We start from the raw sequence: 25,059 nt of genomic DNA, 5'->3' as shown, positions 1-25,059 counted from the left end.
AATGATTTAGGAACCCAGGATCCTTCATCTGGGTACCATCTTTGAAATGTTCACCAAGTTCTCCAAGTTCACCACCTGAGGATAAAAGGAATGATCCAGCTTGAGGACAGGTTGTGAGGGTAGGCCATTCACAGACTGTCAGTACCACAGCTGATGGAAAGCTGATTGGGCACTTGTCCAGCTGTGTGCCTGACAGAGAACAAAGGCAGTATTATGAAGCGCTAGCAGACTTGGCCAGACTCTCAGGCACCTGAGCATTCTTCCTCCTGTGCCTAGAACACTCTCAGGACCTCCCTGAGGCAGGGCGGGGTAGGGGGGGATGCTCCCAGAATTCCGCAGTCAGTGCCTCCAATTCAAGTACTGGGACCCCCAGGTGATTCCCCTCCATCAGGCCTGGTGTGCCCTCACTTGGTGCTGCAGCCTAAAAAATGAGAGAGGCAGGTGCTTATTTTGTCCCACTCAATAGACAAGGAGCGGATTACTGCCGTAAACACCCTCATTCAGAAAAAGAACAGAGACTTCCCAGTCACTGACTCACAAGGACACTTGGACCTGCAGGGCAGCAACCTCAGCCTGGACTTGGGGGAGCCCTGGTCCGACTCCAGGGCTCCTCTCCAGAAGGGACTCCAAGGACTCAATTTTTCTGACAGCTCTCCATCTTCCCTCTTCGGAGTTCTTTCTTTTCCTAAGTAGGTTCCCTTAGTTGAACCAGGTGTTGGGGATCTGTCTGCGTAACTTTGGATCCCACTTTCTACCTATGACCCAGTCAAAGATGTTGCAGATGAGGTTTGTAGTGTCTTTGGGCAATATGATTCCTTTGATTACTTTTGATCGAGTTGCTTCCAGATAGTTCCATATAGTTGTAACCACACCCGAAGCATTCTCATAGACAAAGTTTTCAAATCTTCCTTTCTTCCTTTTTGCTTTCTCATGCCCTTGCCTACATCAGCTTAATAGTGGGGAAAGAAAAAAAAAAAAAAAAAAAAAAAAAAAAACCTCTTTAATCTGATTGTCACCATGAGGCTGAGTCATAATATGGCTTTGTAACTCAAAGCCTTTTAATTCAATATCTTATTTCCTTGTGTTTGTGTTTCCAGAGGCAGTTGGAATTTGCAACCCTTCACAGACCCAAATTTCTGGACTTTCTGCTTGCAAACTAGCCAGTTTTCTCCCGAGTTCTTCTCCTTCTTTTAATAGCATGCCAACACAGCCAGCTGCAGCAAACACACATTAACACTTTGATTTTTTTCCAGCTGCTTTTGCTACGGTTACTGAATCATGAGGCTTACAATCTGCCTCCAAAGGCATTGCAGGTAATAATTTTACTAAATATTTCCACCGTATAACATAGATCACCATCTACCTTGCCACCTGACTCTAAGTCAATGTCAGACATTAGCTTTTTGTGTCTACAGCCTTTCAAAGTATCAATCTACTATATCAGTCATGGACGTTTAATTGCTGTACAAATTCTCATCTCAGAGGTTTTAACACAATACATGTTACTTTCTTCTTGGTGTCACTGTCCAAGGGAAAGAGTTGGCTGGTTCTTCTCTAACCCTGACTCGAGAGCCTATACCTCTTCTGTCTTTGGCATTTCCCTATTTGACATGCAGCCTCTAGGCTTGTCCCTGTGAAGCTGGGAAGCACTGACCTCACACCCGTCATGTCCCATGAGCCAGGCCATAGTCACATGACCCAACTCACAGCAAGGGCTCCTTAAGTTCATTCACCTGTGTTTCCAGGAAGGGAAAACACAGCTCCGGGGGGAGGTCTGGCAATTTGGGCCACACTGTTGATAATAATCATAAATTATGATTCCAGTCCTCCCCTCTAGAAGCTTATAGGTGATATATAATAAAGCAAATAAAGTTAAGATGGGAGTGAGAATTTTGTATTCTCAGCAGGCTATTTACATGTCAGAAAAGGTACTTGTCAACAGAACAGGTACAATATAGTCCTGACAGGGTATCTGTGTGGGGTTGCAAGGCAGGCAGGAAAGAGGTGGCAGCACTGAGAAGTCTTTCTGCTGCTCCTACATCACTAGCGGTCACACACATTTGTTATTCATCTTACAAGCATTTCCTGAGTGACTGCTAAATTCTAAGTATCAAGTTAGGATCTGAGGATTGTTTCAGTTCCTGCTCTTGCAGTATTTAAAGTCTAATATTTAAAGTCTAATAATTACTCATATAAATAACGATTAATTTAATGAATGATAGACATAATAAGTACAAGAAAATGTAAGATAGCAAAAGACAGACCTAGATTGGGAGTGAGTAGAGGTTCTAAAGCATGAAGCTGGGACCTAATGGCAGATGAAGAGATGGGGAAGAAATATCAAGGTTTCTGGCTTTTATGATTGGGAAGGAGAGAGTGCCATGCTGGGATAGGAAACACTGTCTTTAGGTTCGATGGGAAGATGATAGTTTCATTTTAGGATACACTGAGGTCAAGTTACCCTTGAGACCTCTGAGTGGAAATGTCAAGTAGGCAGTTGATATTCAAGTAAAGAGCTCTTTCGAGAGGTCTAGAATGGTGCTATAACTTTGGAAGAAGTCTTATGGACACTCTATTTTGTCCTCAAAGATGTGCCTCAGCGCCCTTTCTCTAAATTTATCATCTATGGGGGAAACCCCCAAAAGTCACTTACCCATCATCCAACCCCTGTCATTTTAGGGCTATACCCCAGTAGGGTGATTAATTTTGAATAGGAGCATTCTCATCGGAAGCCTATAGATTTTGTTAAATAGTGAATCAATAATGCACGAGTAAGAAAGGTTTTCCTTTTTTTTTTTTTTTTTTTTTAGGTTTTCCATTTTTAAGTATCACTTCTCAGCCCAGGATGGAGGACAGAAACAGTGCTACAAGAAACAGAAACAAAGAGCACCTGGCCGGTATTCCATGATGACAACAAGAGAATACTCAGGGAGGGAGGAAGGCAAGGCAAAAGGACTCGATCTTCTGTTTTTCTTTTGCCTGGTTTATCCAATGCCTTAGGCAGCAAGCACCAATCTAACATTCAGCTTGGCATTGTTTTAAGCACAAATCTTTGCTTAAGCAATGAGTGTTCCTTGTAGGTTTTGAATATGAACACATAAGTAGGAGTGCATTTATTTTAACTCATTTGATGATGAGTTTACTGGAAGCCGAAGATCTGGTGTCTGTGAAAACCTTAGAAAATGATTTGCAATAACTCTTCAGATGAATGCAAATACATGAAAAGAAAAGCAGTTGAAGGTCGTCACACAAAGAGCCAGCACAAGCAGCAACCATTAAGAACAGGCATCTATTTTAATTTCTCAGGTGTGCGTTGATGAGGAGAATTAGAACTGTTTTAATTGCTAATCTCTCAGAGGAAGGAACACACCATGTTAATTAAATTCACTGATGATAGAAAAAGTGGGGGTGGATTAATCACTTCTAATGGCAGAACAATTTTCTTTAAAAGCCAGCTTTACAAATAAGAACTGGAATTCACCAAAAGAGAACTCTGCTCTTAAAGAATGTGCATGTGCACGTGCGTGTGCACACACACACACACAGCCTAACTACCCACGGAGCATAAATTGCAAGCTGTACACTTTTTAAATCATTTCAAGAGGTGCAATAACCACCCCAGAACGGCATCTCTAATTCACTTTCTGAGCAAAGATGTAGCAAGTACTTGCTACATGCACAAAGCTGCAGTATGAATAATAAAAGAAATTAAATAAATGTAGCTCTTCAACTATATGTTTGGACCGTGGATGTTTCTATGCAATCTGTATAGATCAATCATTAGGGACAAATTCACTTTTCTATGGCACTTCAATAAGGTAGCACCAAAACACCTCAAGGAGATGAAGTTAGGGGTGTCTCATTTTATTGAGTGAAAATGCTTTAGATCCTCTGGCATATAATAAAGTATATATCTCTAGGGACACTGAGTTTTGTCTTTATAAGGAAAGACAAGGGAAAGGCAAGTAAAATACAAGTTATAAGGATTATATAATCGAGCCTCTAAATAAGAAAATGGCTGGCTCTGCAGACCTCATACTGGAAATATTATAACTATCAGATTCCAGAGATGGAGGAAACAGGTGTCCAACTAGACCTGGAAGCAAGAGTGCCCATAAGGAGAAAGAGGGTAGGAGGGCAGTTCCTGTGTGGTTAAGGACTCTCAGCACATTCCTTTGAGAATATGACGTTTCTGTAACGGCTGTGTCCAAAACAGTGCCAGGGACAGACAGTACAGCTGGCCCCAAAGAAAGAACCCGGCATGACCATGACAACCAGCCATTTCCCATGACTTAAAACAAAAACCGTGTGTTCCTGGAGTCAGGGTGCCTAACTAGAAGCAGCAACTATCAAAAAATGTCATAGGAAGCCCACTCAGTAGCCAAGACCAACACAATTTTTATCTTCTAGCTTGTACACACGTATTCGGTTCTTACCAGGACAATGGAAACTACACAAAACTTCACTATTTTTATTTTATCTCCTGACATTGGGACATTCTATACTCTCTACCTTCAATTTGCTGATGATAAGGAAGGGCTGAAGCAAAAGGAACTATGGGTGCCCTATTTTTCCATTTTTTCTATGTCATCATGTTTAGCCTAAATGGCTGGCTAATAGCAGAAAGTAAGAATAAATAGGTTTCCTGGTTTTTCATGTGTCTTAGAATGCAAGTGCATTCTCTCTACATTAAGAGAAAGTTCTAATTCACACAGAAAGCGTGACCTCTGGGGGCTGTCAGCACCTTGCTTACTCTGACCTACAGGCAACGCACCCACTAACTCCTGTGAGTCCAGCTGAAATTCCACAAGGTATGCTCAGGGGGAGTCTGGGGGCTGTACACGATGGTGGGAAGGAAGGGGTGACAGGAACATGAATAGTTCATGTCTCCCTTAACAAGAACCATCCCATGTCCCATTGGGCTGCCTTCCCCAAAGATAAGTTCAGAGTTACAATTTTTAACAATTTCAAGATGGTGGCAGCTGAGCATTACAACAAGCACAGGACCCTCCTGAGAGTGGGCACCTCTGCGGGTGATGCCCTTTTGCCACAGCACAGGCTGCAGACCCACATATGCACAGCTCTGAGGGACCGATGATGACAGTAAAACTTGGGACATGGGGTCTCTATATGCCAAATGCTACAGGCAGGTCAGAAACAGTGATCCCATAAGAATTTCCAGCAGGCATCAGGTTTTCAAGTTTTTCATCTACACGGTATGTTGAAGAAACCAGACTGTAGAGTAGAAGACTGCACCTTAGTCCTAACAGCTATGCCTTCATTAGCCCTTATTAAATTTCTGTTCCACAGTAAAAGTTGTACTCAGGAAATGTCCATCCGCATGTCCTGCAACCTTGACTCATGAAGATAATTCATCCGGTCCTCTTGACAACCCTTAAGACTAGATAGATCTACTAGGTTTAAAAAAAAAAATTAGGATACCAAACTCTATCTGCAGAATGATCCAATTTTATTTAAAAAAAGAAAACAAAACAAAACTAGAATGAAAATTTCTGTGCCTTAGCAGTGACTATATAGTAGATTTAAAACTGTATTTTTTTTTTTATTTCATTTTATACAGTGCCTGGGTGGCTCAGTGGGTTAAAACCTCTGCCTTGGGCTCAGGTCATAATCTCAGGGTCCTGGGATCGAGTCCCGCATTGGGCTCTCTGCTCAGCAGGGAGCCTGCTTCCCTCTCTTTCTCTCTGCCTGCCTCTCTGCCTACTTGTGATCTCTGTCTGTCAAATAAATAAATAAATAAATAAAAATACTTAAAAAAATAAATAAATTTCATTTCATAAATTTTCCAAATGGAACTTGCAATTATAATAATGAAGGGGAAATGTTGCCATTTTTAAAAAGATACAATGCTTTCTGACCTTTGCTTCTCCAGAACTTGTATTGCTCTTGGGGTGAATCAGAATTTCAGTGTTCAATAGAAGAGCAAAACTTGGACACCCTTCCTTTTTTTGGTCCTGACAAGTCAGCTGGCAATGATAATATATGCCTGACTGCAAGCAAAGAAGAGTAAAAAATGTTTCTTGTAAAGCAAAGCTGGAATTAAAACAACAACAGTAACACCAACAATAAAAAAAATTAAAAAACAAAACAAAACAGGGAGCTCATTCAGCCATCCACTATCTGACATAGAAGGAGTTCAGTAAGTGTGTATGAAATTGTATTAAGGGTATTCATGCTTTCTCTCTGTCTGCATTTGATTAGTTACCCTGCCTTTCCTTAACCTATTAGAGTTGGAAGACAAGGGAATTTTGTTAGCTTGTTTCCCCAGGTCTGTACCTGTAAGATTTATATTTTATATATAATTTGGAGAATTTTGAAATATCTTTGAAATATATGTATGCACGTCTTTAACATCCTATACCAGAGAATCCAAAAAATCAAATTATATGCAAAGTGTAGAAGCAACAATGATTTCTTTACAAGTGATTGTTGACTTACTGCCCAAGATCAAGGCTCCATCACCTCACTGATCCAGGAACAGAATGGAACACTGGAGTTTTCAAATTACCCCACCTGCTGCAATTCTCAAATCAGGAGTTTGTTGTTGAGATATATATATATATATATATATATTTTTTTTTTTTTTTAATTTAAGCTTGTCCTGGGGCGCATGGATAGCTCAGTCAGTTGAACGCCCAACTCTTGGTTTTGGCTCAGGTCATGATCACAGGTCATGATCTCAGGGTCATGAGATTGAGCTCTGCAACCCTGCATCGGGCTACATGCTCATTGGGAGTCTGCATAAAATTCTTCCTCTTCCCCTCTCATCTCTCTAAAATAAATGCATCCTTTAAAAAACCATAAGCAATGAAATTGTGGTAGATACAGGTGCCACCTGGGGCACCAGCTCCTTTCGTCTTCTTAAGCACATAGCCATCCGTGTTCCCACCGATCTTTCGCTGAAGAGTGATCACATGGCAAAAGGGTGGGGATTGACTTCTAGGTTGGCCTCTAATCCTCCAGGTCCTATCCCTTCTGGCAACGACATGAGCACACCCAGGTGACTTCTTTGTAAGGCTGCTGCAGATGGCAGATTCACAAGGTGACTCTCGGAGCAGCTGTGTCTCCATGACTCCTCCCTGGATTTTCTAGAAAAGAACTCCATTGCCTCTGAGCTATTGTACATCCCGGGGACTACTTGACTTAACAGTTAGCGTCCCTCACTAATGGAGACATTTACCCAGAAAGAACAGTTTACTTCTTTTTTTTTTCTTTTAAAGATTTTATTTATTTATTTGACAGAGAGAGATCACAAGTAAGCGGAGAGGAAGGCAGAGAGAGAGGAGGAAGCAGGCTCCCTGCTGAGCAGAGAGCCCGATGCGGGACTCGATCCCAGGACCCTGGGATCATGACCTGAGCCAAAGGCAGCGGCTTAACCCACTGAGCCACCCAGGCGCCCAGAACAGTTTACTTCTTTAGTTTAGTTTTGTTTGTTTACTCAGAATGTTTAATAAACCAAGTTTACTTTTTAGAAAATCACAAAATGGTGGCAGATTATGGAGATTTTACAGGTTCAGTGAAAAATTGAGCACTAAGTTACTGATACGCTATGTGACAGAATTTTATCGCTCTAATTGTGCACTCAAATTAAATGTACATACCAAGAGTCATTTTTGTGTAAATATACTTAAATACTATTCACCTGAAACAGATTTGTCATGTGTTGGTGATTTGACAAAAGGCCAATTCAGTTTTTGATCTATTTCAAATAGTCTTCACCTTAATCTCGAATGGTTTTGATGCTTTCTGTTTTTGACATTTCAATTTTTTTATTTTTGACAGAAATGAGATTTTTAACCTGTGCAAGCCCCCTCTCTGTTCCTCTCAGGTGATTTATTCAATTTTTTTAGTAGTTTTTGAGACACTAGGGCCGGTGCTATGATCATCTGTCTCATTATCCCAAAAGGAAGAAGTGAAAACTTTTGTGTCTAATATAATGTTTAGAGGGTGGCAAGATATAAAATAAATACAGACATCAATTGGTTTCCTATTAATATTCTAAAAAAGAAAAAAATAGCCCATAAGAAAGTAGAATGGGAGAAGATACCAGTCGTATTCTCCGTATCTCGGTGCGGTGCTTCTCAGGTTGTGGAGCACACCACCTCAATCAGAAGGGAGGAGGAGGGCAACAGATTCCCGAGACCCACCTAAAACTTCCTAACTCAAATTCTGGGTACATATACCATTGAACCTAAAATTTTAAACAATTTTAAACAGACCCCTAGTTAGTTCTTTTGTTCTCTAAATTTTGAGGTTTCCCAGTACACTAAATAAGAGGAGACGCCGCATAAATTTAAGCAAATTATTAAACTTATATAGGCTTCAGTTTCTTTATATGTAAAAAAAGGAATAACAATATTACCTATATCACAAGGCACTTTGGAAGAAAAATGAAATAATATAGGTAATGTATTTGAAACACTACTTCATATCCAGTGACCAATCATTTATTAGATAATAGTATTAAATACTGAAACAAGAAGCTAAAATATGCAGAAACAAGCTTAAGGAAAATCCGGGTCTTTTTTTTTTTTTTAAGATTTTATTTATTTATTTGACAGAGAGACACAGAGAGAGAGGAAACACAAGCAGGGGGAGTGGGAGAGGGAGAAGCAGCCTTCCTATCCAGCAGGCTCAATCCCAGGACCCCAGCTGAAGGCAGATCATGACCCCAGCTGAAGGCAGACGCTTTACAAATGAGCCACGGGGGCCACCCAGGACGATTCAGGTCTTAAAAAATCCAACAGAATGCCTTAACAAGGGACACCTGGGTGGCTCAGTTGGTTAAGCAGCTGCCTTAGGCTCAGGTCATGATCCCAGCATCCTGGGATCGAGTCCCACATCGGGCTCCTTGCTCTGCAGGGAGCATGCTTCTCCCTCTGACTCTGCCTGCCACTCTGCCTGTGCTCGCTCTTGCTCTCTCTCTCTGACAAATAAATAAATAAAATCTTTAAAAAAAAAAAAGAATGCCTTAACAATACTTTTAAAACTCATATAAATTGAGAAACATACTGTGTCCCTTTCTGTAGCAGAGGTGGGGAAAGGAAGGAGAATGTAATATTGTAAAAAAAAAAAAAATCAACCTTTTCAAAATTGATTTTTAAGTTTCAAGTAGCTCTATACAAAATACCAAACCAAGGCTTTGCAATTGAACCAAATGAAGCTAAGTATCATCTCAAAGAAGAACAGGTAGCATAAAAAAAATTATCCAACCCTCTCCTCACCGATATACAAAATGCAGAAGGAAGCATAGTAAGGACCACTTTCTTTGTCAGACATCATAATGTACAGTTGCAATACATTTAAGAGCATAATATCATTATCAAAGTGGGCAGACATACCAATGAAAGTAAAGAGAAAATACAGAAATCTATATAAGGACATAGCTTAGAATACGGTAGAGTTGGTATTTCAGATCAAAGGAAAAACAGAAATTATTTAATATATGGTAATTGGATTATTGATTAAGTAATTAGAGTAAAAATAAGCTCTCTCCAATTTAATTTCAAAATGGAATAAAGAGTAAAATTAAACTATAAAAAAAGAAAATTAGAGTATAGAATAATGTGTCTGGAAGCATTCTGCATATTATGTTTACAGAAATAGAATAAAGATTAGGGAAGAAGTTAGGAAGGCAAGAATGATTAATAAAATATAAGAAGAGTAGGCAAGATAAGAAAGAAGAGTTAGTAGAATATTTTTAATCTTTTGATTATAAGAAGGAGATGAGCTAGAAACATTCCACCAAGACAAGAAAATACTCTAAGACTAAACTGCATCAGTACCATTTATGGTTACCTGGGTTACTGGATACTCTCACTTTGCTAATGATATAATAATTAGCAGAAAAGCAATAAAATCATAAATGCAATAAATGTTCATGAGAAATGGAATGGTGCGTAGAGTTCTATAGATCTCCATGGATCAGACTGTCTGACAGCCACAGTGGTCACCATCTTACATGGTGGGCATATCTACTTTTCATATCTCCTGTCTTATGGAGGTCTGTGAATTGGCCTCCAAAATCCCAACATGTCCCATACCTTGTGAAAACAGAGACCATTTTAATCTCACAAGCATCTATAGCCAACAAAGAATAGCTATAAAAGAACTCCCCTCTCCAGTGTGTGTTAGAGATTTGCTCTATTCCTGATACTTTCATAATTATATCTATCTTTGAGAAGATAATATTTTCTAGGCCCTCAGGGAACATAATTAAAAGAGCAGGTGAAAAGGACACACATGACAGAGAGATACCCAAGAATATAAATCTTCTAAAGGACAGATGAGCTTTCTAATTAGTAATACCTGCAAATTTTCTGGAAGTCAATTTGATAACAGACATCAACCAACTGGGCAGTACACATATGTTTTAACGCAGGATTTTACTTTTTTCCCAATATTTTTTTTATTGTGGTAAAATACACATACTATAAAATCAATCATCTTAGCCATTTGTAAGTATATAGTTCCATGGTAATAAACACATTAATTATGCTGTGCAACCATTACCACCATCCGTCTCCATAACTCTGCATCTTACAAAATTGAAATTCTACAACCATTAAGTAATAAGTCTCTAACTCTGCATTCCCCCTCCCCCAGCTCCTGGAAACCACCATTTAGATGGAAACCATCTACTTTGTATCTCAATGGATATCATAATGCTAGATAGTTCATATACTCTAGGTACTTAGTTGTCTTCTCGTGAGTGGCTTATCTCACTTAGCAACGTTCGTCCTTGTAGCACATCAGAATTACCTTCCTTTTTAAGGCTGAATATTATTCCTTTGTATGTATACATCGCATTTTGTTTATTCTGAACATTCCATGTTCTACGATCATGGGTATACAAATATTTCTTTAAGACCCTGTTTTCAATGTGAATATATACCAAGGAAAGGAACTGCTGGATCACATGGAAATTCTATTTTTAACTTCTCTGGGAACTGCCATATTGTTTTCCACAGTAGCTATGCCATTTTACATTCCCACCAACAGGGCACAAGTGTTTCAATTTCCCCATATCCTTGACAACTCTTGTTTTCTATTTTTTTAATAGTAACTACCTTAGTGGGTTTGAGGTGGCATCTCATTTTATTTTTGATTTGCATGTTCCAAATTATGAGTGATGTTAAGCACATCTTTCCATATGCTTATTGGTCATTTTTATATCTTTTCTAAAGAAATTTCCACTCAAGTCCTTTGCCTACTTTTTGAGTGAGGTTGTTTGTTTTGTTGTTGTTGCTGTTGAGTTTGGGAAGTTCTGCCTATATTCTGGATATTAATCCCATATCAGACAAATAATTTGCAAATGTTTTCTCTCATTCTGTGGGTTGCCTTTTAAGTCTGTTGATAGTGTCCTTTGATGACAAAATATTTACATTTTCAGTAAATTCAACTTGTCTATTTTTTCTAAAGTTACTTGTGCCTTCAGTCATAGCCAAGAAATCATTGCCAAATCCAGTAGCCTGAAGGTTTTGTCTTGTGTATTTTTTTGTGAGTTTTATTATTCTGGGTCTTACATTTAGATTTTTTATCAATTTTGAGTTAATCTTTATTTACAATGTTGGGTGAAAGTACAATTTCATTCTTTTGCATGTGGATGTCCAGTTTTCCCATCACCATTTGCTGAAAAGACAGTCCTTTTCCACACTAAATGATCTTCTTTGTTCACATACTGTCTTCTTGACTTTCTCTAGCTCTTCTGTTATGTCTTTCAATAGATTTAAAACAATTATTTTAAAGTCTTTGTCTAGTAAATCTTTCATCAGGTCTTTCTTTAAGAATGGTTTCTATTGATTTATAGATACACATTTTTTTAATGGGCCATACATTCCTGTTCTTTGTATGCCTTGATATTTTCTTATTGTTGAAAACTAGACATTTGAGTGAAATAATGTAAATCTGAAAATCAAATTTTCCCTCTTCTCCAGGCTTGCTCTTTCTTGATATTGTTCTTATTTTCATGATTGCTGTGGATGGTCTCTGGGTTGAGGATCAGCCTGAGATATAAACTGAATGCCTCAGATTTTTACTGAGTCTTTCTCTGGGCGTGTGTTGTCACTCTCTGTTTTGCTCATATATGCAGTATCCTTTGAATATTCTAGTCTTTAATATATGGCTCCCAAAGGGAAAAAAAGGAAAAAAAAATAGAGGAGAGGATAAGGTGCTGGCCCTTTAAATGGTCTTTAAGTCACTTTGGTGAGGGAGAGGGACTTCAACAAGGTGAACAGCAGCAACAATGACTGCCCACTCTGTCAGCACCTCTGTGATCAGAAATAGTAATCAGTAATGAGAGCACGTGTCCCTGGTATTCGGAACACAGGGTCCTTTGTGCACACCCTGGCTCCTGCAAGCTGTGTGTGAGCTGCTCCAGGAACAGTTGCACGGCTGCTGCCATGTTACTGGGAGTGGGGATAGATAGCTGCCTTTATGCTAAGAACTGAAATTGACTAAAACTAACTGAACTTTATGCTCTAAGTCTTCCCCTGGAAATTGCAAGCCTTCAATATACTCCAGGATTCTGAAATGGCTTATGAGAGAGTTTCTGTCAGTGTTACAGTTGCCTAGAAGGGAAGACAGACTCCTGGTGCTTCCTGGTCTTCTATCTCCCCAGAATCTTCTATGTGATTCATTTGCAATAATTTTTTAAGGAAAATAGCTGGATATTTTAAAAGATGTTTGTAAAGACTAGTCATAAGGATACTATTATCATTGCACAAAGTAAAACTTATGTATCCAATAGTAGAAAATGACCCAAATAAATTATGGTATGTTGATATAATACTATGACATTAAAAACTGTGTTATATGTCAAGGTTTTTATTAGAAAAATACATCATAGGGGTGCCTGGGTGGCTCAGTCAGTTAAGCTTCTGCCTTCGGTTCAGGTCATGCTCCCAGGGTCCTGGGATTGAGTCTTGCATCAGGATTCCTGCTCAGCAGGGATCTGCTCAGCTAATTTTACAAAAAATATTAGATTGGTTCACAAAACATAAAAAATAGTATGATTGAACTTTTTATAAACTAAATGTGTGTGTACATGTGTGTGTAAAACACAAGCCCAATAAATTGTAATTTCTATGCATGAGAAAAAAGTCAAAATCCACCTGTATTTGTTATGCATGAGACATTAAGTTACACTAAGAAGAGCCAACTGCGTTTCCACCTTTACTATTTAAATATAATTCACATTCTTATTTTGGAAAAAGACCACAACATAAATTTTGTGTCTAGCTTGGCACAAGCTAAGAAATAAATAACTCAAAAGTATTTTAGGGAGAACTCAATCATAACAAGTTATGAGAGAAGGATGGGCAAATTTGTAAAGGGACCAAGAGAGTTTTGTGAGAAACAGAAGAAAATCTCTCTCTTCTGTTTTGAAGTTCACCATTACGGGAAAATTCCCAGTGGGTGGAAACACTATGCAGGCAGCCCACTCGTGCTCTTAACAAGATGATCACCATGAGAGATGCAAGAAGATGGACGCATAAATTGTGCTGAACACTAAGGCATCCAGGCACAGCATAGGGCTCCTGCTAAAACTTGACCAGCTCTGCTTCTAATGCCTCTTCTTCTAACTCACGCTCACTGTTTGGGGAAAGCACAGTTCTAAGTGCTCTGGGACAGCTAGGTTATGCGGTCATGCCTCAGTGTGTGGGCTCATGCATGTTTGTCCCAAAAGAGTTCTGTGCTGAAGCATAATATGGAAGACCAAGAGCAAAAGAAAAAAAAAAAAGGCAAATAAAATGCCAACAGTGGGGCGCCTGGGTGGCTCAGTGGGTTAAGCCGCTGCCTTCAGCTCAGGTCATGATCTCAGGGTCCTGGGATTGAGTCCCGCATCGGTCTCTCTGCTCAGCAGGGAGCCTGCTTCCCTCTCTCTCTCTCTGCCTGCCTCTCCATCTACTTGTGATTTCTCTCTGTCAAATAAATACATAAAATCTTAAAAAAAAAATGCCAACAGTAATTTTCTTAGAGTAGTTGGGGACTTTGCTTGCTTGCTTTAGAACTTATTTTTTCTGGCTGTTTTGGAGAAAAGTTTGGAGACATACCAGTCATAAAATGGATTACTCTCCCTTCTACTAATTCATGCAACACAGGTAAGACATAAAATTCAAAGTAATATTTTTATAATCAGCTCACAAAATGGTTGAGGCAGCTTTTGGGCAAACTGTATTATTTTCTTTTCTCTCTATTTCTGCATTCTGAGAGTATTTATTCTCTCTGCAGATCTGTTTTGGGGGATTGATCAACATTTTTGCTGACTGCCTTTTGGAACTGAATCCTTTAGGAGCAATACCAGAGAGAGATAAGCCTCTAGGTTTCCATTTCAATAAATTACACAGGTTCTGTAAAAATAGAATCAGGACACCCATCACATCTGTGCTTTCATGATTGTGGGAGAAGAATATAAGGAAAAGATTTCCTGTTCAATGGCTGTGTGCCCCTGGTTTCAGCCTTCTCCTCGTGTTTCCTTTTAAGGGCTTAGGGTTGAGGAAATCTGGGGAAACTCCCATCCTAAAGAGCAGTAAGGGAAGAATTGCTATCTACTCACACATATTCTTAGTTCCCTTCTGTGCTTGTTTATTTTGTCTAGTTTTTTACCTTTTAGTGAGAATTTGGAAGTTACAGAAATGTGCCAAGCAGACAAAAGGTAAAATTAAACAAAATTTGATTGTGTTAACTGTTTATTTTTACTCATGCCAGCCCTGGGTCTTTATAATAAAAAAAGAATTGGAAGAATTTTGGTTAAAGTGGTAGACCATACTTGTTTCTTTTTTTTTTTCTCTTTTCCAAAACTCTGCTAAAATGACAATAAATAATTTTTACAAGACCTTAAGCCACGAGGACAAAAACTGCAAGAGAAAGAACAGTAGTCAAGAGGTTTCAACTAATATTTGAAAACCAGAAGTGGGTAGAGATGGCTTGGCAACCATGGCAATCAACGGTTCTATAGCCAAGCACCTGCAGAGGGTGCTTGGCTCCCACAGAAATCCCGCGGGCTGCAGCACCTGTGAGCACCAGGAACATAACAGTGAAGATGAGAAAGGGAACTCAGAAATAGAAACTGACAGAAAAGTACAGAACAATTGGAGCCACCGACTCTTCTCCTCCTTAGGCAGTGAGGTAGGAATTAGAAGTTTGTTACCTCACATGTGTTCATTCTTCTTTTACATTCTAAATGAACAATTCTGTGATCTTTATGTAAATTTTGAAAACTAAGTATTTAAAAATACTTGAAGAAAAAATAGATTAAATTGTTATCATGAATAAAACAAAATAAAGCTGTTTGTACATTCATTAAAAAAAGAAGAAGAAGTTTCTTACCCGAAAACACTTCAAACCTGTGGAAAGAAAATACATTAGTGAAAGGTTATGAAGGAGACTACAGAAACCCCAGCCAGCCATCAGTCTGCCCCCATGTGGGACCCCCTCGTCTCTACCCCTCCCCCACTCCAATCACAAGATAGAGGCTTCTCTGAAGATACTCAGCAGCCCCAGAGAAAATGACTCCAATACTGAAAATCATGGGCCCCTCCCCCAAATGTCCTCCCACAGCTTACTCACGTGAGAGTGGTTTATGTTTTCATTGCAGGTGTTCAGTAAATAACTGCAGAATGAAGTCGCAGGTCCACAAGCATTAACTACTTGCCCACGGTCCTCTAGGTGCTGCGGGTAAAGCAGGAAATAAAGTCCCTCTCTTGACCCAGCTTGCATTCCGCGGGAGGAAGGACCGAAGATAAGGAAAGAAATTAATTAATTAATAAAAATAAGTACCAACAAATAGATAATATGGCAGCTGGTGGGAGGGTAGAGAGAGAACCAAAGCAGGAGAAGGGCATAACAGTATCGGGGTGGAAATTTACTGTTTTATGTGAGAATGTTCAAGAGACAGCAAGATAAGAGGAATGCCAGTGTGAGGGAGAGTTCAAAAAGCTAGAGCCCTCGTCTTTTTAAAAGCAATGATAAAGGGGCGCCTGGGTGGCTCAGTGGGTTAAGCCGCTGCCTTCCGCTCAGGTCATGATCTCAGGGTCCTGGGATCGAGTCCCATATCGGACTCTCTGCTCAGCAGGGAGCCTGCTTCCTCCTCTCTCTCTCTGTCTGCCTCTCTCTGCCTACTTGTGATCTCTCTCTGTCAAATAAATAAATAAAATCTTTAAAAAAAAAAAAAAAGCAATGATAAAGCCCTTGGCCTTCCTCAGAATAGCTAGAAAGCCACTTGAGAGTTTCAAGCAGAGAACAAAAAGGATCAGACTTGCATTTTCGAAGGTTCCTTCTTGCCAGTGCCTGGGGAAAAGACCCTCTTTGTTCTGCTCTCCCTCCTAAGAGGAATAGCAAAGAGCCCTGAGATTTGTAGCTCCTCATGATTCCAGCAGTTAGCTTTACTGTCTCCTAGCCCACCCTGACCACCTCGGAAAATTGAGGAACAGGCAGAGGAAGAAGCTAGGTCTTTTTCTCCCTCTCTCACAATTTCAGGCAGCAACTTTGTGGTGTCAGAACTCACTGTGCAGACCTCACATGATTCTAGGTTTCCTGTGCAACAACTTGTTTTCAGAGTCTGGAAACATCATCTCATCCAGGAGTACCTCCAGCCCTAGGTCATTTCCCCACAATCCCAATCACCTTCTCTGCTCTTCCATCACAATTTCCTGTAAAAGTCCCTCTGTGTGAAGTACCTAGAGGTTATGGTTGTCCTGGTGGGACCCTGGTTAATTAAGAGGCTCCTGACATTATCCAGGCAAGACTAATTGAGGTTTGGACTAGGATTCGATGGCTAAAGACCAAAACAGAGAAGCAGAAAAATGGACACTCAGGGATTGAGGGAAAATTTCCAAAAAGCTATAATTACCCTTGGAGAGATTAAAAAAAAAAAAAAAAGATGAAAGAAGAACCCAATGATAAAAAGAAAAAAAAAATAAGACTAAGTTACTTAAATTTGAAAACATCATAGATAAAACAAAAATTTAATAAAAGGGTGCCATGGACTAAATGCTGGTAGCCCCCCAAAATATATTTTGTAGTCCTAAACCCCAATATGATGGTTCTAGGAGGTGGGGCCTTTGGGAGGTAATTACATTTAGATAAGATCTCGAGGGTAATCTCCATGATGGGATTAGTTTGCTTATAAGGAGAGAGAGACCAGAGCCCTCTCCCACCTTCTCTCTGCAATATGAGAACATAGCAGGAAGACAGCCACCTGCAAACCAGGAAGACAACTGTCACTAGACATGGTATCTACCAGCATCCTCCAGCCTCTAGAACAGTGAAAAATAAATGTTCCTTGTTAAGCCACCCAGTCTACTGCATTTTTGTAGTAACACTCTGAGATGACCCCGACAAAGAGTTGTCTAAGAAATAACCAGAAAGCAGAACAAAGCAACAACAGAGACTAAAACTACCAAAGAAATGAAAATCAGGGACTAATCTTGAAATCCAGTTTCCAGTAATAGGATTTCAAGAGTGTGAGAACAAAGAAATTAGTGAAGCAAATATTATTCAACCAAGAATACCACATTTACTCAACTTTCAAATCTGTGAGAAAATGGTAGCTGCCTGTTTTCAAATTTTCCCCCACATGAGCAATTAAAGCATGCAGGAGCTATACCTTTAGTATTACTACACAACAGAGATTATCATAAGCTTTAAACCCAATTCCAAATGCCAGCAGAGCTTCTACCGCCACCAAGCCTTTGAGTGTGAAGAGTAGGGAAGGGGTGACTTAGACACTTTGTAGAAGTATAGAGAAGCGAAAGGGGTGTATAAAAACAAAGAAGTCACTCCATGAAGAGAAATTTTGACATTAAAAGCCAAAATACTTAACATCAGTCAGGACTTGCTAAGTCACAGTATTAATTGCCGGGCAAGTCTTGAAAGTGAGTGAGACAAAAATGGCGGCCATAGGGAGCAGAGCTTCTGGAAAGAATCGGCTTCATAGAAAAGCAGTTGGTGCCTTTAGAGACATAAGGGAAAGAAGAAATAGGAAGAGAAGTTAAGTATTCTGGGCAGAATAATATTGTGTTAATGTTACAAGTTCAAACAGTAAAGACAAAGCAGCTAAAAAATGGGGAGAGAAAGGAAAAAGTAGAAGATAATTAATTGTTATCTAGGCAATTAGTAGGAGTCAAGGATACTTCTAAAAACTGATAGATGAGACAGTAAAGTGTTAATTATGAAAAAGGAATTGGGAATACAATAAAGGCAACTTCTAGGATAATACAAGTTTTGCTAAATACCAAGTGAAATTATTTTTAAAAAGCAATAAAAGACATATTAAAGACACCATATGACAGGAAAACATACATCCACATAATGGAATTATGCCAACTACCATATGAATTTAGAGGAGCCCAAGCTCCAGAAAAGAACCCAACCAACCAATACCTTGATTGCAGCCTGGGAGACCCTAAATGGAGGACCCCACTAAGCCACAGCTGAACTCCTGACCCACAGAAACTATGAGAATTTAATGAACATGGTTACTTCAAGGCACAATGTTTGTGATGACTTAGTAGACAGACATGGAAAAAGAATATAGAAGTCGACAAGAAAAATAAAATAAAATAGACCTGATATCATCATGTGCTTAGAAAATACTTCTCTTTCAACCAAAGTAAAGATATCAGAATATATGGGAGAAAATTCTGTAGACATAAAGAAATCAACCAATCAGAGGTGAGGAGTATTAATTCCAAGAACATATTAAGAATTTTATAAGAAAGGAGATGTTAACCATGTGGCTGAAAGTATATTTTTTTTACTTTTTTTTTTTAAAATTTTGTTTGACAGAGATAGAGCAAGAGAAGGAATACAAGCAGGGGGAGAGGAGAGGTAGAAACAGGCTTCCCACGGGTAGGGACCCTGATGCAGGGCTTGATCCCAGGACCCTAGGATCATGACCTGAGGCGAAGGCAGACGCTTAACGACTGAGCCACCCAGGTGCCCCTGAAAAGTACATTTTTATACTATTGAAAATACTGATATTTATTTATCTGTAAATTATAATGTAACTAATGTGGGAAACAAAGGCAAAAGAAATATAGCTTAAATTAAATCTCCTTATAGCTTGCAGCCCACTGAGATCCCTGAAACACGCAGATCATGACGGTCCTCAAGGACCTCATGGCTGCCTTAGTACCTTAATGTTTAAAAGTAACCTTATCTTGGCAGCAGTCGGCCCTTCAAGGTTCTGAAAACCAGATTCCTTGAGATTTGTGCTATCCCCAAACCCCCATTAATTAAAAAGTACACAATCAGTCACTCCTCACAAACCCAGTATTGCTTTTTCTGCCCACAGGTCCTGTCCCATGAATAGGGAAGGGGTGAAGTTCTAGGTAGGTGGGTTAGGAGGCCCCTGCCCCCTCCCTCCGACTGGGCTCTGGAACTATTCCTGTCACGTGGAGATGCTGAAACAGAGCTAAGCACGAGATAAGGGAACAAACCAAGAGAGCACAAGAATCCCAAGGCCACAAGCTTCTCCAGTCAGCTCTCAATAAAAGACTGGCCCTAAAATCCCTCAGGGGCAACCCATTCGGGTCCCTTCTCACACTAGAGAGTTTTTTTCTTTCCTTTCTGTTCTCACCTTCCCTTAATAAACTTCTGCTTCTCTTCACCCTTTTCCATCCTCGAGGTTCCTTCTTCGACTCCAAGAGACACAAGAACCCTGCAATCTGGTGACATAACTATGTTGGGTGAACTGTAGGAGAGCAATGCAAAAAGTTAATGCACTATGTCCAATAGGAATAAATCAAGAAAAAAAATAAGGCTTTTTGGGTTTTTTTTTATCTTTTTTTTTAAATTTTAATTTTTTTATTTTTTATAAACATATATTTTTATCCCCAGGGGTACAGGTCTGTGAATCACCAGGTTTACACACTTCACAGCACTCACCAAAGCACATACCCTCCCCAATGTCCATAATCCCACCCCCTTCTCCCAAACCCCCTCCCCCCAGCAACCCTCAGTTTGTTTTGTGAGATTAAGAGTCACTTGTGGTTTGTCTCCCTCCCAATCCCATCTTGTTTCATTTATTCTTCTCCCACCCACTTAAGCCCCCATATTGCATCACCACTTCCTCATATCAGGGAGATCATATGATAGTTGTCTTTCTCCGCTTGACAAGGCTTTTTGGTTTTGGTTTTGATTTTAACGTGGAGATACACCAGTGGAATTGGCAAGAAGATTTGAAGCGAGTCACTCTTTGGGAGCAAGTCTGTCAGGTGGGAAGAGGTGGCATGGTTACTGCTATTTTTTATGATAAGACATTAACACTTTTACTTGAACTATGTGCAGATGGATTTTTTATTATATTTGGCTTTAAGCAGTGGCATACTAGGGCCACCTCTTAACTGTTCATTTTCAAGTTTACTTTCACATTTTCCATGATTTCACATGTTTAGGAATCTTGCATTCCAGTTAGTCAACACAACCATATTAAAAAATTTAATTCCATAAACAATTAAATAAATTATACTTAAGAGGTAATAAATACTCAAAACTCATGACTTCCTAACTATTTTACTACATTTTACTATTGATATATTTTTTGAGATTACTTACAGCTATTGTGTTTATGATAGAAATATGATAGAATGGTGTGCTAATGTGCATTTCTTCCCCATTTCCCATTACTGACATCGGCTTATAGTCTGAATTGGCCACGGTGGGAGTACTTGCAGCCTGGAAATGAACAAATGTTTCAATTCAGAGCTTGGTTATTGTCTTTTTATTGTCTAAACTTCATAAATTGGGAAACAAAATGTTAATAAGACTAGATTTAACATTGTGCCATATTTGTAGCTTCCATAATGTGAATTGCACAAAAATCTTCAAAAATATTCTTCCAGTGTTTGAAAACTATCATTTAATTCAGTAAAGAAGCTCCCTGACATATGAGAACAAACATCTACATTGTTTTACTTTTGCCTCACTTGTTACCACAATGAAAACATCAACCAGTCAGAACTATGCTGACTCATCAATTTCAAGAGCAGATTGGCTACAGATAAGAGTTTCACAAAATATCACTGAATGCCTTCTCTGAGAATCCACTGACTATTTTGAATTTCAACAAAGAATATTATATATTTTATTATTTATAAATTAATGTTATCATCCCTTATATCAATAAAATCTATAAAAACTTCTGTACATGTTAACACATATCCATATTCATAACCCAATTGTTAAAATGCACTAACATGTTAGTGGGACTTAATATAATTCATTGATCTCTATTGCAAAAACTCTCTGTTCTCTCATTTCTCTGTGTTCAAAAATATGTATAATTTAAAATAAATTGATAATTCCTTTTCCAGAATTAGAACATTATAATATTCCAGATTGAAAGTGGCCACAAAATGAAACACAATAAATAAATTCTGATGTGAAGTCTTTAAAAGTGACTTGCCTTATATTTCAAGAGCCTTAAAAATATCTAAAATGTTTACCAGGTAATTATACACTTAAATATATTTCACAATCGGGGCATCTGGGTGTCTCAGTCAGTTAAGCATCCCATTCTTGATTTTGGCTCAGGTCATGCTCTCAGGGCTGTGAGATCAAGCCCCATGTTGGGCTGTATGCCAGGCATGAAATCTGCTTAAGATTCTCTCTCTCCCTCTCCTTCTGCTCCCCTCCCCCAACTTTCACATGCTCTCCCTCTCTCCCTATAAATAAATAAATAAATTTCACAATGGAAATTATTAGAAAGGTGAATAGTATCTATATAATAAGATGTTCAAATCATTATTTGAAAAAGCATAACTTATGGGAAATTCAATATTTAAACTTAGGTAAGGGGTTAAAGTCCTCATAATACATCAATGTGGTAAACTGCTCTGTAATTAACGATGAGAGTTGCAGATAATTTTTATGAAATTAGGTACCTATATAGTAAAATATTAAAAATTCACAAAGATAATATATAAAAACCTCAAGTATTGAAAGAAAAAAACAAATAGAATTTTAAAATAATATCATGTTTATTATTATTACTGGGATGAGTGGTTATTTTTATTTTTGCATCTTTTCACATATCAACAATTACCAAATGTCTCTAATAGTACTTTCATAATGAAGAAAATATAACATTGAAAAAATATAAAAGGAAATTGAATGGAACATTTTCTGATCCTCGGAGAAAGAAGAACATGTTATATTTAGAGACCATGAGATGATGAAGAAATTACATAGATAGGCAAAAGACATACACTAGTGATTCATTTTTCGTAAGAATATGATATAGTAAACAAGCACATGGGGAAAAGCACAATATCAGATGTAAGTGAAAAAGGAAAGTAATATAAAATTAGTAAAATAAAGACTAAGGCAACATATGGACAAACTGAAATGAAACAGTAACAAAAACGTTTGGATTATAAACTGGAATGAGGTCTTTTGAAAGTATATATACACATTATATGTGTGCATATGCATATGTGTGTTATGTATCTGTCTATACATACATATATATGTATATATACACCCACATTTACCAATCATTCCTAGTCACTGATGGAACAACTTCAGTTCTAGATTCTTATCCTTAGCAAAAATTCCAAAACAGATAAAGCTTTTTCACAATGTAAACTACTAGAGCAGAACCAAACATATAACAGGAAAATGGTAGGTTTAATCACACACACACACTCACACACACACACACACACTCATATACAATGATATACTTATGAATTATTATAGATTATACACCCAGTTAAATTGTGTTTAAAATTTCTCATTGAAAGTATTTATATCTGAGTGGGGAAAAGGATACAGTATCATGTGAAGTGAAACATAGTGTAAAGTTGTAGAACCATGTAGGTAAAAAGTAATACTTAATACTAATTAAATAGTATATGTTGAATAGTATGCTCAATGTTCAAACATTTAATTTTGTTAATCCTCACAACTCTGAATAGGTACAAATGTTACACCAATTTTATAAATGATAGAATCTCAAAAACTAAAAATGATACATAATAGAAGTTAAAATATAACAGGTGTTAAAAGATTGTTTTCAATTATAAGTGAGTCTTTCTTTATGAGTGAGTTTTTCTTATTTTTACTACTCTGTATTTTTTAGAGAATCCTATAAATTAGGAGCCATTGTTTTGATAATTGGGATTAAGAGCAATGTACTTTATTTTTTAAATTGGTTATTTGGCAACAAAAACATACATCAACTAAATACAGTGAACAAACAATGAGAAAATGTTTGGTCTCAGATAGTAGCAATAACGGAAAACAAGTGGAAAGATCACAAATAGTGTCATTGTATATTAAAATGTATGATTTGATCAATAGGATGTCAAGAACAAATATACATTAAAATGTCATTTAATTAGATGTTTTTTTAGTGCCTAACAGTTGTGTAAGAATATTTAAGGTAAATACAAACAAATTAACTCCCAAATCAAACAAAATATAAAACTGTAAAAATCTAAAAAAGAAAACCCAAAGTAATATAATAAAATATTTATCAGATCTGTATCATGAGGGCAATCTCAGCTTTGAAGCAGTAGAGGAAAATCACAGAGGAATAAACAAATGTATTTGAATATAAAATATTTACCATATGCAGAAAGAAAAAATAACTAAGATGGAATAGACCAAGAAAAATATTTTTTAAAAAATTCTGCAATTGGGAAAAGGCATCTGTCAATTTCATTTTGCATCTTGATTGATCTTTATATTAACATCTGATTAGATATTTGGGAAAAGATTAAAATATGTCACACACAAAACTGTATCCAGGCTTATAAATAGTAAACAAAATGTAAGAAAATACACTCCTAAATAACCAAAATACGAATTAGAGCAATGGCCAAGTGTCTTTCACTTAACAGCAAAAAATACTGTATAAAAATGATACAAGCACCCAACGGATGCAATTACCATGAAATAATCTTGGCTCTATTTAAATTTTTACAACCTTTTAGGAAAATTCTGTAGCACAAAACAGTCCCATCATTTGACTTCATACTTCCATTATGGGACTTTCATTTTATGAATTTATTCTAAGCCCAGTGAATTTAGGATCATGCTATTCCCACAGCCAACCTGAAAAATAGAAATTACAGTCCCCATTTGACAAAAGAGAAAGTCAAGGCTCAGAGCCATTTAACAAGTCAACCAATGCCGTTTTCAGAACTTGACCTCTGCTTCCGAAGATCCAGTTTCTTGCAATGATACATGTTACTGCCAAGCAGTGAGGAAGTCCCCAGTCTCAAGGGGATGAGGGGATGAGTACGGAGCTGCAGGTGTCCCTGCTGTGTCTGGTAGGTCGGCCCGCCATACTCCCATAGACATAGACTGCCTCAGTGGATCCACATGGCTTATCACTTACAGCAAAAGCCAAACAGTGGAGCGCCCGGGTGGCTCAGTAATTAAGCGTCTGCCTTTGGCTCAGGTCATGATCCCAGGGTCCTAAGATCGAGCCCCTCATCGGGCTCCCTGCTCCATGGGAAGCCTGCTTCTCCCTCTCCCACTCCCCTGCTTGTGTTCCCCCTCTCACTGTGTCTCTCTCTGTCAAATAAATAAAAATATATAAATAAAATCTTAGAAAAAAAAAAAAAAGGCATGGTGACATTTCCCCATGTCCTTAGTTCTACGGGATGACACTGAGCCAGAGGATCCAGATGCCGAGCAGCATGGGCAGTGGGTTACCCAGCCACCAAGGAGCCATAGGACTTTACAAGGTGCAACTACACCCTAAAGGGAATTAAGTGGTGTCCCAAGTTTTTACTGACATGAGAGGTACAGATGAAAGCCTCACAGAAGCCTCCTGTGAGATAGAGAGGAGGATGGATAACTGCCTTGACAGCTGCCTACAAGGCTGCTTATCTCCCCATGCATTGGGGCAATACAGCATGTTTGCAAAGACTCGGGTCAGGTTGTGGTGAAGCCTCCCCTTCCTGACCTATATGGAAACATACAAGATCATCAGGGCACTACAATGACACTGATGTCCATGTTGCTTCTTCTTTCTTTCTGCTTGGTGCCTGCTTTTTCCTTATTGACCCGTGTTCTACTGTT

General features: G+C 38.4%; 2 long non-coding RNA genes across 2 annotated transcripts; one reads left to right on the top strand and one right to left on the bottom strand.

Annotated features, from left to right (window-relative positions):
- The first annotated feature begins 274 nt into the window (after positions 1 to 274).
- Positions 275 to 3,725, top strand: LOC106006372. The gene is made up of 3 exons (XR_001180395.2): positions 275 to 786; positions 1,254 to 1,313; positions 2,811 to 3,725. It is a non-coding gene; the product is annotated as an uncharacterized LOC106006372 (long non-coding RNA).
- A 10,420-nt stretch (positions 3,726 to 14,145) lies between these two features.
- LOC101686968 lies at positions 14,146 to 19,855 on the bottom strand. Its single transcript, XR_198504.3, has 3 exons — positions 19,604 to 19,855; positions 15,592 to 15,734; positions 14,146 to 15,368 (listed from the first exon to the last, which is right to left on the bottom strand). It is a non-coding gene; the product is annotated as an uncharacterized LOC101686968 (long non-coding RNA).
- Positions 19,856 to 25,059: the final 5,204 nt, after the last annotated feature.

This window comes from Mustela putorius, unplaced genomic scaffold (genome assembly GCF_011764305.1).
Source record: "Mustela putorius furo isolate JIRA1106 unplaced genomic scaffold, ASM1176430v1.1 tig00003845_pilon_pilon_pilon, whole genome shotgun sequence".
NCBI classification, from domain to species: Eukaryota; Metazoa; Chordata; class Mammalia; order Carnivora; family Mustelidae; genus Mustela; species Mustela putorius.
This window is presented reverse-complemented; position numbering and strand designations above follow the sequence as displayed.